The 10,746-nt window shown below is 51.8% G+C and overlaps 1 protein-coding gene across 1 annotated transcript in view; it reads right to left on the minus strand.

Moving 5' to 3' along the window:
• LOC104135265 (potassium inwardly rectifying channel subfamily J member 3) overlaps window positions 1-10,746 on the minus strand; it is a 70,373-nt gene that overhangs the window by 53,661 nt on the left and 5,966 nt on the right. The gene's annotated exons all lie outside the window — the stretch shown is intronic.

Below are 10,746 nucleotides of genomic sequence, written 5' to 3' on the forward strand. Positions count from 1 at the left end.
TTCCGAAAGCGCCCAAACCCGGATTCGTTCCTGAGAGTTTGTGGAAAAGCTGGGCAACAGAAGTCACGACAGAGGTCAAGGCAACTGGCACGGGGAGGGTTAAAATGGGTGGATTTGGGTATCTCTCGATCGCCAATGGCCATTTTTAATAACTCTGAAAATGCTGCGTGAGCACCCAAGGAGATTTTAGATCAAGAGCAGAAAGAAAACCCAGCTCCTGTCTTTGAAAAGAGAGAATTACAGACGGCCCAAGGGGCCGATCGCAGGCAAAATAGGCAAAAAGCTGACCAGGAACTAGGGGAGGCTGAGGGGAGCCCTCATCGCTCCCTACAGCTGCCCAACGGGGGGGGAGATGGGGGGGTCGGGCTCTGCTCCCAGGGAAGGGGCGATGGGACGAGGGGCACCGGCCTCAAGTTGTGCCAGGGCAGGGTGAGGTTGGCCATGGGGAACAATTCCTTCCCCTTGGGGCTGTCAGGGGCTGGAAGGGGCTGCCCAGGGAAGGGGTCGAGTCCCCAGCCCTGGGGGGATTTAACAGCCGGGCAGAGGCGGTGCTGAGGGCCAGGGTTTGGGGGTGGGATGGCAGGGGTAAGGGAACGGTTGGGCTGGGGGAGCTTAAAGGGCTTTGCCAACCCAAACGGTTCTGATTCTGTGATTTGTAAGGCATCAAAGGAAGTTCGGCAGCTCAGGTTTACCAACAATACGTGTGTTATTTGTGATCAGAAAGTCGCACGTGCTGGGCGTTTGCAGCCAAAAGCAAAGCAGAAGCGGGACCAGGAATGCATCGTTAGCCCGGCGCTTGGCAATGACACCGGGCAAATGGGAGGTTGTGTCCCGTCCTCGTATCCGCCGTTCAAAAACAAAAAAAAAAAGCTTGGTTCTGGAGAGCAGGAACAGGGCAACAGCAGCAAGACCCTTCCGTGCAGCAGAGCAAAAAAAATGGGGGTTTTAAAAAGTAAATGAAAAAAAAAAAAAAAAAAAAAAAAAAGATAAAGAAGGGGATGATCTAGTTCCGAGACGAAGCAATTAAGGTGAGCACAGACCTGAGGTAACGAGCAGGGCCCGACGCGGAGCCCTTGCCAGCGAACCTTCGTTCAGCAGCACCTACCGTGTGTGTCTGAAGAGGCTGTGCGCTGAGGAAGCTTGGACTAGCGCAGCTTAAACCTTTCATTTCGAGGGGTTTTTTTGTAAAATTCCCTTGTGGAAATGCTGGACGAGAACTTGGCCAGCAGGGCAAGGGAGGGGACTCTGCCCCTCTGCTCTGCTCTGGGGAGACCTCCCCTGGAGCCCTGCGTCCAGCTCGGGAGCCCTCAGCACCAGGAGGACATGGACCTGTTGGAGCGGGGCCAGAGGAGGGCTACTAAAATGCTCCGAGGGCTGGAGCCCCTCTGCTCTGAGGCCAGGCTGGGAGAGTTGGGGGTGTTCAGCCTGGAGAAGAGAAGGCTGCGGGCAGAGCTGAGTGCGGCCGGTCAGGGCTTCAAGGGGGCCCAGAGGAAAGGGGGGGACAAGCTTTTTAGCAGGGCCAGCTGGGACAGGACAGGGGGGGATGGCTTTAAACTAAAAGGGGAGATTCAGCCTAGATACAAGGAAGAAATGTTGTACACTGAGAGCGATGAGACCCTGGCCCAGGTTGCCCAGAGAGGGGGTGGAGGCCCCATCCCTGGGAACATCCCAGGCCAAGTTGGATGGGGCTGTGAGCAATCTGATCCAGTTGGATCCACCAGGACTGGGTGACCTTGGAAGGTCCCTTCCCACCCAAACCATTCCAGGATTCTGATTTACTGCCACCGCATTTATGTTTTCCGATTACGTTTTTGCTGCAAAATGAATTTACTTTTACCAAAATGAGTCTTCCTTTGCTATTTGCTGTTCATGTGTTTCATCTCTCAGGTCCCCTGCCTTGCTCTTCTTCCCACAACATATGATGCCTGCTGATTTTCCCCTGCGGTTAATCCAAAGGCTGGGTGAAGTTCATCCCCAGATGCAGCCACGTGGCATTACGCCACCAGAATCCTCCGGTGGTCCTCTCCAGCTTCCCCTCTCCCATCCTCAGGTATTTCTTTTTTCTTCCTCCAGCCCTCCCTGCTTTCCCAGGCTGGCCTCTCGCCTCTTCTCGCCCGCCTGTAGGCAAGCAGTAGTCAAAGATTTTATGTTATTAATCACAACGTTATGGTTACAGGACTACAATAGTCTAAGGGGAGCTATTTCCTTCTAATTAATGGAATGAAAATCAAAATTACTATCGCTTGTGGGGAGACAAGCAGATTGACAACGTACTTGTTCTGTCATCCACGGCGAGGTAAGGAAATCATGCGAGTGGAAAAAAAAATGATAGACATTAAAAAAAATCTCTTCCATCATACGACTGATCTTGGTGTGACAAGAACACTCTGCTCTCGAGAACGCCCTGGAAAGGGTTATTTTCTCCCAGCCAGGGGCCCAAACCTGATGGAAGCCCCTGCTAATTTCATTACGCTGTAGCTGCAGGACAGCGTGCAAACAGGCAGGGGCTCACTGTGCCTCAGCCTCGAATTCCTTCTGATGTCCGCGATGTGGTTGTTCGCCCCGTGCCGGCTTCACCACCCAACCCAGACCTCAGCAGCCGCAGAGTTGGGAAGGAAAAGCCCAGAACACCCCTTTCCCCACCCAAGCCCCCAGCCCAAGGATTTTTCCCTCAGCGATCAGGCATGCTGTTGATCCGTTGATCCGCAGAGCCCTGCCACCAGGGTGGGAGGAGGCGACGATGCCTGGCAGTGCACTGAAACGCTTGTTTGGATGCAAAGCCACTCAGGAAACCCGTGCGGGGATGTCCAATTCAAATTCAAATTGAGATTCTGAGTGTTCTTGGGTTGCAGAACAGAAAATTCCACCGTGAATCATCAAATTTGTTCATAAGCAAATGCGCACCGAGATGAGAAACGCACCAAACGAGCTGTGCAGTTGGCTGAAGTTCTGCGTCCTGGGTGGCTACCTATGCCTGAGGGCGACTGTGCGTGGACCGTGGGCCTTTGTGGGAGGCTGAATAGCCTGTTAATGGTCTCCAAGCTTGCTCTTTTGTGTGCCTATCTGAGAAGATCAGCATTGCCCCAGGCAAGGTGGCTTGCAGGCTTGCTGAAGCAGTGGACCATGCACCATGACACCTAGGCGGGGCTGCCTGCCCACCAAGGCTTGCAGTTTGCCACCACTTAGAGCAGAACCCTGCCCCTGCCCAGCAACAGCAAAGAACAGAGCCTGCCAAAATAAGGTGCACGAAACATATGCTCAAGTGTGTGCCTTAGGTTTGCAGGTAGGCCTATTAAAGGCCACCGTCTCAGACCCTCTGGTGACCACCGACCCTGCGGGTGATCACTGAAGACCCTCTGGGGGCCACCAACCCTGTAGGCAATCACTGAAGACACTATGCAACCACCAACCCTGTGGGAGACCACCAAAGACCCTATGCAACCACTGACCCTGCGGGTGATCACTGAAGACCCTATGCTATCACCGCCCCCGCATGTGATCACCCACCACCAAAGACCCCAGAAGTACGGACCCCCGGGATGCTGCAGATCCATGGTGGTGACTGTCTACACTCTTCTATCCAGACCTCTCACTTGATTTCCCATCTTTCCTTCATTCCTTTCCTACCACCCAAACAGTTAATAAACGGGTGGACTTGGGACATCTGACCTCGTCTGTGTCTTAAGCTCGCTTGAAGGGATCAAACCTGAAACGAGAGGTTGGTCTCGCTGCCCCTAGACTCTGAGGTCGGCTGGAAAGCAAGGGGGCCTTCCTCTCATCCAACAAAATTGGATCCTAACAGCCTTCCACATGCCACGGTCCTGGCAGAGCTCGCTGTTAGTTGTGTTAGAAGTCACTGCTCTTACGTTAGAGCCTTTATGTTTCTGTGAATCCCTGCAACCCCAGCAAAGTGCCCTCTGCCCCCTCTGCGCCCTCTGCCAGCCTAAACCACCTTTAGCTCTGTCTCCCACCTGGAAAGCAAATCCACAGGTACCAAAGCCTGCAAGCCCCAGGGGGATGCCACCCGTGGCAGGTACCCAGGACACGACCCCAGCCAGGGGTGGCATTTTGCATCCGTGCATTGAATTTGGTTCCATTTCTGCAGGAACTACTGGGTAAATCCAAAGAAACACCCATGTGGTGAAAGAGGAGGTCAAATACAAGCACAAGGGTTGTGAAATATTAGGGGGCTCTGCCCTTTCTGGGCTGTGGCGTTCAACTGCGCCGCGGTGACGACCGTACCATCCCGGTCGCGTTCATCCATCTGAACGTTTGGTATATCTGAAGGCTGGGGAGGGAAACTGGAAGTGAAGCTCCGACCCTTTTGAAGTCCAAGGCCACTGAACTGCAGCCAGGGGAGGCTCACCCAAAGCAGGGAAACGCAGGAGGAGCTGGGTGTTGCTGGTTCTTGAAGAGCTCTGGGCAGGGGCAGAATATTCCCCTGCCCCCGCCACCTCCAGCCGCTGCCCGGGGCCACGTTTCTGAACCTTCTCCTCAGTTCAGACATTGCACTTCACGTCTCAATTCTTCCCCCGTGGGGCAGAAACCCACCGTAACGGCAGCAGGACCGTAACTGGAACCATTTTGCTTACGCTGCTGTCAGACAGCAGAAACACGGGAAAATGGGCAAGTCTGCAGCGGTGCTCACAAACCCGCAGCCAGGGCACGGCGCGTTCAGCCAGCACCTCCTCATCTTCTAAAACAGAAGCCACAACTACCATTAACATGGCACGGGTCACGGTGGAGAGGCAGGGACTTATTCCCAGAGCCCCCGCTGCCCCCAGCCCCCAGCTGCTGCTTCCGTGCTTTCCAGCACTGGTAATTCTCCCGGCTTCGGAGGAACTGCTTCTGATTTATGTCCAACTAATTCATTGCAACATCAGGCTCCAAAACTTTGAGCTGTCAAACGCAAACGGACACAAAATGTTATTTTTTTTTCCCCCTGCTGTTCTGAAGCCAACGTCAGTTTTATGGTTACTGGCAAAACCTGGCAGATTCAGAACGCCTTGTATTCCCTTTCCAAATTCAGAATATTTTTATCCTGTTTCTGCTGGGCCGAGAAGCCAAATGAAAGGTTCCTCTGAAAGACGCGGGTTGTCTGACACGACGGCTGCTGCTGCCCCTGCATCCCACTCAGCTCTGGTTTATGCCTTGAATTTTCCTTTTGGAAGGCAGAAGCTAATGGCTGGCAAGCGGGCAAGGCAGGGAACCCAAAAACGTGGAGGTTTTTTCCCCATCCATGGGCTTTTTTGCAGGTTTTAAATGAGCGGCTGACCGTGCCTGACGCTCCCCTCACCGGGGACGGATCCCCTCCCTTCCGAGGGCAGCGTTATTTGGCTGGAGGAGGCATGAGGCTGCCCTGACCGGATCGTCAGAGCCATCGGTTCGATCGCAGCGCGTGCGTTGGCGTTGGCCCTTGGGAACCTCTGCTCTAACGACCGATGCCCCTTTGCTGCGTCGTTCCTGTGAGGCCGCACACAGACCAACACCCAAAGGGGAAAAAACCCATGAAAACAAAGCGTGTCTTCACGTGCTGCGTATGCCAACCCGTGCTGCCCCGTGGGACTCCTCACAAGGTATCGGGGAAGCTAAAAATATAGCTGGGTTCAATAAGCCACAGGGGGAATTCGATGAAGAGTGATCATCCTGGAGGGGTGGGCACACGGCCACCAGCTCCGGTCGTTGCCCCACGAGGGCTGGATGCTCTTAGGAGAATCGTCACCAAATCCCGTTTCTCCTGCTCCTCCCTGCATACCAGTATTTACCCCATGGTGGGAACCGCCGTGCCCTGCCCTGGCAAGTCTCGCAGAGGTGCTTTTTCCCCACATTTTTAACTCAAAATCGTTCAGGGAGGACAAAGAATAAGGTGGAAGCGCTGCGTGGAGACACTGCACTGGATGTGCGAACACTAATTACCGGGAAGCATCACCAGATCCGTATTTCTCCCAGTGCACTGTGCTTAACCTCGCTCGTAAACCAAAATTACGATACCGCTAATTGAATTTCTGACAGCCATCATGGTTTCTGAAATATTTCCTTTCCTGTAGGAAGCTCAGTGTCTGTTGTGCAAGTTCTTGAAAAGCCGCAGCCGGTGTCTCTGCCAAGATTTAGAGGCTCAGGGCTGGACTGGAGAGATTAATAACCGAGTGGCTGCAGCAGCTTCGCTTGGTTCCAGGTCAAGCCATGGATGAAGAAGGTATAAGCAGGGTTATTAAATTTACAGACAATGCCAGACGTAGAGGCAGTGCAAGAAGATCGAGGGCAAAACTAGAATTTAAAACGTTTTGACAAACTGAAATAATAATTTGGAATTTAAAAAAAAAAAAAAACAAAGAAAAAAAGTGCAATTCAATAAGAAGAAATGCAAAGTACTAGACCTGGGGAGGAACCTTCAAACCGACCCCGTGAAAGGGAAGAGGGACTGCAACAGCCCCGTAAGAGAAAGACAGCACGGCATGAACTTACAGCTAACTCATGCTTAGAGCGATAGTTCACCCAAATGCACAGGTGAAGCTGGCAAGTTATAGAAAAATATGGCTGTGTTGATCAGCAAATGCAATCAATCTCCATTTCAGATAAGCAGCCAAAGCAGAAAGGCAGCAAGCGTCGTCTTCTACGGAGCAGGAACGGCTGAAGACAAGCACTCAAGTGGTCTCTACATTTCCCATCTGTGCTGTTAGCAAACCAGCATTTTCCCCATTTTTCCTGTAAAACAAGTGTAAATCACGACAATAAAACGCTGCTGCTATCAGAATTTGTTACTGGGGCTGGAAAACATTTTCCCACCTGCGGTCCGATGGGCGAGCTGCAGCGCAGCAAAAAGCACCGACCTGCCCAGGCTGAAAATAAACCCCTCTGCGCTGCCGGTGGGGAGTGGGAATGCCCCCATGGGGACAGTCTCACCAGCAGATAACCAGGAATCCAGTTTCTTTTTGTCTTTCCATCATAGAGGTCCCAAAGACGGGACCCTGCTGGCCCTGCAAGCCCCAGCACCCTCTGCCGCCCGGGGAGCAGCCGATTCATTCCTCGGGGATAGCTGGAGACATCCCTGCTTTCAGCCCTTTCTTCTCCCTGCGGAGAAAACAAGTCCTGGCAGAGGCATTAAAAATAGGGGAAGTAACTTAGTAAGGAAATACATGGACTTGCCTTAGGAAAAAAAGCCCCCAGAAGAACGCAATGAAACCCCACCCACCCACCCAGCCACCCAACCAACCAACCAGCCAACTGAAAAAAAAACCCAAAAGCCAAAAAAAATCCTCTTCCTTCCCTATTCCAAAGATGTGACGATGAGGGGTTTTTTTAAAAAAAAAAAGTATTTTAGTATTTTGACCTGAATTGGTCAGGCAGTTGGACTAGATGATCACTGCAGGTGCCTTCCAACTTCTCTTCTCTTCCTCTTCTCTTCCTCTTCTTTTTTCATGGTTTCAGTTTCAGTGCGAAGATGAACAACCTTGAGGAGACCTCAAGATGCAGGGAAGCACGTGGTGTGGCAGTGGTCACTGCACTGCGCATTCTTCTTCCAGTGAATGAGTCTTGATTAAAGAAACCAGCAAGTCCCACTGCCTGCTTCGTACTGTGCTCATCCCTGGAGCTCATGAGAGGTCTGCCCCATCCCAGAGTTCCAGCTTGTCTTGTCTCCTTCCACCACTGAATCTTGAAAAAAATACCGTAATTAAATCAACACTGCAGTGAAGACAGGAATGGAAAAAATAACTTGTTCTAGAGCAAAAGCTCTTGCAGTGAAGGAAATGAAAGGGGGAAAGCAAAGCCGAACTGTCAGCATTAATACAGATTGGCAGCTGCAGCTATTGATTATTTTTATTTTTTTTAAAGTGTGATCCACTTTTGAACAATTTCTATCCGCGACATCAGCACCAGCCTCCCCTCGCCCTGCTTCCTTCTTTTCAGACTCTGTGAGGTTCATTTGTGTTCTGCTGTTCGCCAAGCATCCCGCAGACCTGGGAGGATATGGAATCAGAGAATCATGGAATGGTTTGGGTTGGCAAAGCCCTTTCAGCTCCCCCAGCCCAACCGTTCCCCTACCCCTGCCATCCCACCCCCAAACCCTGGCCCTCAGCAAACCATGTCCCTAACCATAGCGAGGGCCCTAAGGATGTGCCCGCGTCCTGCCCGCTATTGCTCCCAGTCTGAGCCCCCTCGATTCCCGATACACCAGCTCTTTCAATTAAAGGCTAAAATTTGTGTCCTCCGCAGCCACAAAACCGGTCCAACATAAACCAGCATCAGGCTGCGGTCGCCGTTATTTTCCATCTCCTGAAGCCTGCAAGACACAGCAGTGACATTTGACAGAACAAAAAGATTCACACAGGCTAAACGAGAAGAAAAAGCATGCGCATTTCCAGCTCTTCAACTTCCTTTGTAAATGTTTTTTCGAAGTTACAGTGCCAGCATGTTGACCCTAGGTCATTTGCAGGCTTTTATGGGCTTCCTCTTTGAAATCTTGAATCATTAATTCTTCCCCGAATATACTCACACCTTGTGAAAATGTGCCCTTAGTTCTGTTTCTGCTGGAGTGTAGGCAGCTAAAAATATACCCAATTATTTCTCCTCGAAATGTCAGCACAGACAGGTCTGGAAATTATTCCCTTCCCATCACATCCCAAATTAACGAGCCTAGTTCTCCTTTCTGGAGGAGCGCTTTATCTGCTCCGGAAATCTGGGGGAGAAGCAGATGCGAATCTGGGTGCGGGTCAGGCTTCTTTCGGAAGTTTTGCAGGGAGGAGGGGAGACAAAAAAAAAGCCTGAGCTTTCTGGAGGAAGGTAGGCTCTGTCCTAAGTCGGATTTCTTGAACTTATGGATCAAAGGAGCTCCCTCACACCCTGTTCGTCACAGCCAGAGCAAAAATCACACACACGTGTGCTACACCCACCACAACATCATATACATATGATATATCATATTTTTTTCATATATTCTTTTCTTTCCTGGGACCAAAACTGCTGTGCAGGGGGAGGAGGGGGCTCATCCTTTTTTGCAGGAAATTCTTTATTCCGCTCCTCCACGTCTTTCCCAGTGTGAATGCACCGGGCTGTAACCTGCCTGCTCTGCCAGCGCCCCAGCCCTGATCTCCTCTCTCCTTGTCTTAAGGCAGGATCAGGAACAGAATCCAAATATCCGGAAAAATCGATCAGGCTAAACGCCATTGAAAACCTGATCTTCGAGCAGCTTGAGCGCGAGCATGGCCGGCGCCGGGTCGCAGGTGCCTGTACTAATCCTAGCCTTAATCTGAGGCAGGGAAGCTGCCCATTTACATTTTATCTGATCCAAGGCACGGCTTCCCTCCGGATCACGCTCACTTTAAGGATCACGCTCACTTTAATGTAATCGCAATGCTTCAACCTAAGTTTCCCATGCTTAATTTATATCCACTAGGCATTTTCCAGCATCCCTCAGCCTGGCAGCCTCCCTGGGTCCCACCTTTGGGATGCGGTTTCCAAAGCCCATGGAAAGCAGCGGCTCTTACACATCCTGCCTCAGTTTACCAGCTGAAAAGGAGTGGGGTTTATCTGCTGGCCGGGGAAGAAATTGTATTGCAACCCCCGCTTTCTTAAGCTGTTGCTGAGGGATTCATTATTAATTTTAGCAAGCGTTTCCCCATGACTCTGCAAAAGTCCCTCTCCTCCAGCATAGATTTAGGCTGCTCAAAATATCCCTGCAGACATTTCTCTTCTAGCACCTCCCAGCTCCCTTTTTCCTCACTCAGTGCTTTCTATTAGTGTTCCCAAGGAAATAATAATAACCAATAATCACATTAGACGGAGGGTAGGTTTACGGTAAAGCAGAGCCAAGTGGAAGCAGGGACGGCACCGCCGCGAGTCCCTGCCGGCGCCGGGCGAGCTGCAGCACCCCGGCCATCGCTGGAAGTGTCGCTCTGGGAAAAGCACAGGGACCTAGCAGAAAGCTGGAAGCATCCTTGCGATTGCCTCCTGGTTTAAGAAAAAAAATAGCCCAGAAAACAGCTCCTGCAAGCAAAGAGCAAACCGCGCGGGGCGTGCATCCCGGGGGTTATCCGGGTACCCCAGCCCCCGGCACGGCTCGTTGCCCGCCGCCGCATTTACGGGCCCCAGGCTCAGCCCCAAGCCCCGTCACTCAGCCTGCCAGCACGTCCTGTCAACAGCCTTCAGCTGCTTCACCAGTCGGTTTTGGCCGGTACGATTGAAGATGGGTGATGCTAAGTGGTGCCGCTGGAGGTGAGCCTTTCAAAAAGGAAAACAAACAAAAAAAAAAAAAGCCAAAGTGGAATATTATCTGAAAAAATTAGTTAGGCAGATTTGTACAATACATCCCTGGGAAGCTTATTTATTTATTTATTCGCTCGAACCCTTCATGCTGCTCATCTGCAAGGTTTGGCCCAGGAACAGGAGGGCTGTGGCTGAGGCTTCAGACTCTCAAAATCACTTGCAAACACAATGAGAGAAATAAAAAAAAGCTTTAAAAAAAGCCTCCACACAAACGAGGGGAATAGAATTCAAAATGTACTGAACTGCTGCAAGAACAGTCTCGGGAGCTGCTCCCAGGGAAGGGGCGATGGGACGAGGGGCACCGGCCTCAAGTTGTGCCAGGGCAGGGTGAGGTTGGGCATGGGGAACAATTCCTTCCCCTTGGGGCTGTCAGGGGCTGGAAGGGGCTGCCCAGGGAAGGGGTCGAGTCCCCAGCCCTGGGGGGATTTAACAGCCGGGCAGAGGCGGTGCTGAGGGCCAGGGTTTGGGGGTGGGATGGCAGGG

This window comes from Egretta garzetta, unplaced genomic scaffold (assembly GCF_000687185.1).
Source record: "Egretta garzetta isolate BGI_Z169 unplaced genomic scaffold, ASM68718v1 scaffold191, whole genome shotgun sequence".
Lineage (NCBI taxonomy): Eukaryota > Metazoa > Chordata > Aves > Pelecaniformes > Ardeidae > Egretta > Egretta garzetta.